The sequence below is a fragment of the Limulus polyphemus genome, unplaced genomic scaffold (genome assembly GCF_000517525.1).
Source record: "Limulus polyphemus unplaced genomic scaffold, Limulus_polyphemus-2.1.2 Scaffold1278, whole genome shotgun sequence".
Taxonomy (NCBI): Eukaryota; Metazoa; Arthropoda; class Merostomata; order Xiphosura; family Limulidae; genus Limulus; species Limulus polyphemus.
The window spans coordinates 232,940-237,643 of NW_013666888.1; the positions used below are offsets into that span (position 1 = coordinate 232,940).

At 39.3% G+C, this 4,704-nt stretch overlaps 1 protein-coding gene and 1 long non-coding RNA gene across 7 annotated transcripts in view; one reads left to right on the forward strand and one right to left on the reverse strand.

The window, feature by feature from the left end:
- The window catches only part of LOC106462903, a 67,059-nt gene that overhangs the window by 47,001 nt on the left and 15,354 nt on the right, over positions 1–4,704 (reverse strand). The window contains exon 1 of one of the 6 annotated variants that reach the window (XM_022390308.1): positions 3,248–3,266. The exons of 4 other annotated variants lie outside the window; for them this stretch is intronic. The gene's annotated coding sequence lies outside the window, so the exon portion shown is untranslated. Of the gene's footprint in view, positions 1–1,761; positions 1,780–3,247; positions 3,267–4,704 lie in introns of those variants that run through there. One more of the 6 variants, XM_022390312.1, reaches the window with a different exon arrangement.
- The window catches only part of LOC111086634, a 14,535-nt gene that overhangs the window by 3,904 nt on the left and 5,927 nt on the right, over positions 1–4,704 (forward strand). The gene's annotated exons all lie outside the window — the stretch shown is intronic.

A 4,704-nucleotide genomic window follows, 5' to 3' on the forward strand; every position in this document is an offset into this window, starting at 1 on the left:
TACCGCTGTGCTACTGGGGGGCAGCTCTATAAGCCTATAGACTTATCGCTAAGCCACTGGGGACACAAAATATTGATCTGAGCCAATCAACACAAGGCAGAGGATGAATAAAAAAACTAACAAAAACGACATAAAAAATTTTAATGGATCAAGTATGTAACGAATTAACGAAGACAGACCTTCTAGTGGAAATAAATAACGGAAACAAATTTATCTTTATCTTTCGTATTCGGGTTGAAAACACTTTAAGAAAAGTTTGTATGCGTGGTTATGGGATAAGAAGTACAGTTTACAATTATTAGACCTACAGACTTGGAAAACAAGGGAGCCCTTTACAAGTCATTACAGTAGCATGCTGTTATGTGATAGCTGTAAGTCCTGAAGTTTTGTTTGATTGTCTGCAGAATTTTGCGCTAAACGTTTCTATTTTAAAGTGATAAACTAGAGGGAAGGCAGCTGGTCAACACGACTCACCGCTAACTCTTCGACTACTCTGTACCCATGAATAATGGTGGGAAGGCAGCTAGTCAACACGACTCACCGCTAATTCTTCGGCTACTCTGTACCCATGAATAATGGTGGGAAGGCAGCTAGTCAACACGACTCACCGCTAACTCTTCGGCTACTCTGTACCCATGAATAATGGTGGGAAGGCAGCTAGTCAACACGATTCACCGCTAACTCTTCGGCTACTCTGTACCCATGAATAATGGTGGGACGGCAGCTAGTCAACACGACTCACCGCTAACTCTTCGGCTACTCTTTACCAATGAATAATGGTGGGATTGTCCGTCACATTATAATGCCCCCACGGCTAAAAGAGCGAGCATGTTCGGTGACGGGATTCGAACGGATGACCAGCAGCTTGCGAATGAATTGTCCTAACCACTAGGCCATGCCAGGCCCTAAGATCTGAAGGATAAACGCTCACTAAAAGCTTTTTTCTTTAAATGGATAATTAATAACGTTTAATTGAAATTGAATAGCTGTCCGAGAGAAGCGAAGCTTAATAGATACGACCTCTGGGTTATTAAACAATTGGGTGGAGATTTGTAAGAACACACAGATACGAGTCTGTTGAGATAAACCTAGAAGGGAGTAGAGCTTGGAGACGGTTTGAAGGGGTAGTGAGGAAAACTTTATTATAAATGTACAGCGTTTCTACAAGCTTTTGTGATCATCAGGAGAAGGTACCTAGATGCGCCGGGAAATGAACTATCCTTGCGACAGTGACCTAATCGAATGGCCAGTGACAACAAGAATAGAGTACCCGATGATGACCAAAGCTTGTCGAAACGTTGTACATTTGTAATAAAGTTTCTTTCACTACCCATATCCAAACTTTATCTTCTAAAATTTGGGTTCCTTGTCATCAAAACTTGAAGGCGTTCAGCAACCAGTAGTTAAGTACTCAAATTTTCCCACTGTTAAAATAACCAACAATTTTCGGCACCCACGCTAAAAAATTCATATGTGTGTGGGAGGGGGGACGTTTCGAAAGTCAGACTTCACTGATTAACTTAGAGCTCAGCTGTAGTCAAACAGATTCTCGAACTGCCACATATTATCTCCCCCAGTCAACCATAGGTAAAATAGGTTTTTACATTGCTCTTAATGTTAGTTTTATACAAAGTTATTGTTAAATCTTAATTTTGATACAATTCGTGACTAATCAGTGAGGTAGTAGAACCTTGGTGTACTTATACATCATACATATATATGAAAACATCAGTATATGAGAGTATACACTTCTTTCCTTACATATTCATGGAGTTTCCCTTGTTCAGTAGTTACTTCAGTAGCCATACGAGTACATACACGTGCATGTGAACCCACACAGAGAAAACCAGATATACCAGATTTACATCTAGGAAACCTGCATACACGAACGCGAGATTGACAGAACATTCATAACACGAACCAGATGTGCACGTTTCTATAACACGTAAAAAAAATGGCCTGCTTATGCGGAAGTAGCTTAGCTTGATAAATCTAGAATCTGGACTAAAATTAGGGGATATACTAAACATTATCCGTTCGTTATATTTCATGCATTATTCATGAAACTTTACTTCTAATTGTTATCTAACGCAAACAATTTCTATAAAGAGTTCTTACTAACAATGCAATGTCTAAAGGGAAAAATAATTCATTTCAAAAAGCGTATTGTGTATTAATCAACAAAGGATAATGTGTTATGTCAACTACACCAAATATAGCGTTCAAAATGCCGACGAGGCCTTTCGCTCAATACCAGGTGGGCTCATAAGGTACAACAGACGTATAGATACAACAGACATATAGTGGTATGTGCGATATATAATCAGTTTTCATGAACGACAATTGTTATGGTAGTAGTAGTAGTAGTAGTTATACACTAATTATTTGTATCATACCAGCTGTAGTAGTAGTAGTAGTTATACACTAATTATTTGTATCATACCAGCTGTAGTAGTAGTTATACACCAATTATTTGTATCATACCAGCTGTAGTAGTAGTTATACACTAATTATTTGTATCATACCAGCTGTAGTAGTAGTTATACACTAATTATTTGTATCTACCAGCTGTAGTAGTAGTAGTAGTTATACACTAATTATTTGTATCTTAACCAACTGTAGTAGTAGTAGTAGTTATACACTAATTATTTGTATCTTAACCAACTGTAGTAGTAGTAGTAGTTATACACTAATTATTTGTATCTTACCAACTGTAGTAGTAGTAGTAGTAGTTATACACTAATTATTTGTATCTTACCAACTGTAGTAGTAGTAGTTATACACTAATTATTTGTATCTTACCAACTGTAGTAGTAGTAGTAGTTATACACTAATTATTTGTATCTTACCAACTGTAGTAGTATTTATGTTTGGTGAATATATGTTATTTTTAAATCTCCCACAGGTGACTCATGACGCTAAAAATCGGGTTTCGATACCCACGGTAGGCAGAGCACAAATATAATCCATTGTGTAGTTTTGTGCTTTACAAAAAACAGAAATCTAGAAATAAAAATGTGACCTCAGAAATTAAAATTTCACACTCATTATAATACAATCTAGGATTGTTTTGATTCTCGAAATATATGAACTACTCACCGCGAATCATTGTTTTTTTTTTGTTGTTGTTATCAGATCCTTTCTAAAGTAAGCCAAGGTTCACGTTAAAAATCTCAAACACGCTAAATGATACAAACAATTTAGTGTAAAGTTCTTTGTTTCTTCTTTTGTTTGTGAAACGTGTTACCTCTTAATGCATGGAACGTAAGAGACGAAACTTCTTCTGTAGGTATGCACATACTGGAGATTATCATCGACCAATGGCGACGGCAGAATAAAAGAAGTAGATATAACAAAAACTATAGCGCGCTATTGCGTCACCAAGAACTTTTAAACACCGAGAGATTCCGAATGCAAGGGTTCTTTCATCACGTGGTCGATCAGTTCTAAACCGATAAAAAAGGTATGAGAGCAGACAGGAAGATCCACAGATGTGGCCCTGCATGTCCGCTCTCTCTCCTTACAGTACATAACCATTTCTTATTGATCGCGCAAACTACATCCACGACTAAGACATGCGAGTTTCCGTACAAAAAGAAAGGGAAACAGACAGGCTGCCGATAGCTTCGTCACTGGCAAAACCTCTGTTCGCACAGAGCAATTCACTGGCAAGGCCTCTGTTCGCACAGAGCAATTCACTGGCAAGGCCTCTGTTCGCACAGAGCAATTCACTGGCAAGGCCTCTGTTCGCACAGAGCAATTCACTGGCAAGGCCTCTGTTCGCAGAGCAATTCACTGGCAAGGCCTCTGTTCGCACAGAGCAATTCACTGGCAAGGCCTCTGTTCGCACAGAGCAATTCACTGGTAAAGCCTCTGTTCGCACAGAGCAATTCACTGGCAAGGCCTCTGTTCGCACAGAGCAATTCACTGGCAAGGCCTCTGTTCGCACAGAGCAATTCACTGGCAAGGCCTCTGTTCGCACAGAGCAATTCACTGGCAAGGCCTCTGTTCGCATAGAGCAACTCACTGGTAAAGCCTCTGTTCGCATAGAGCACGTGATGTTTTATATTTCTTCTCCTCTGTAGTGGATCACAATGATATAAAGTAAGTTTCTTCTTTTTGTTTCGAGCAGTAAATCAGTGAGGTCGCATTAATATGCTGGGGCGTCGAAGGAAAATGAATAGCCCTCCCTACGCATGGGAAGTATGGGGTGTCACATAAAAAGGAGGACCGTGGGACGACCTCCTCGTTTATAGAGAAAGTTTTTTTCCCACCCCTAACCTTCGTGTTTTTCATTTTTGTTATCGTCTTACTTTCGGTTTGAATTTTTTTTTTCCCCTGGAGAAAAATCCCTACACACGTGCGTATTGCACGTAAAAGGTTCGACGTCCTTGATACGCACCTATTTCTTTTTTCGAGCACATCTGCACAACTGATAGATTTAAAGAGTACAAACAGCAAGTGTACTTACTCCTGGACTGAGCTCGCCTGACCGAATAGTGGCATCTGACCGTCACTCGTGCACCCATGACTCTAAAGTGCAGAGCGCATTTTCGCGTGAACGGGCCGAGAGCCACATACCCTTGGATTCGCAGTCCGATCTAACCACTAATAACTAGGCCTTTAAAAGAAGCTGAGAAAATCAAATATAACGAAATACAGAGGTTAACTTTTTTTTTTTTTTTTTTTTTTTTTTTTTTTTTT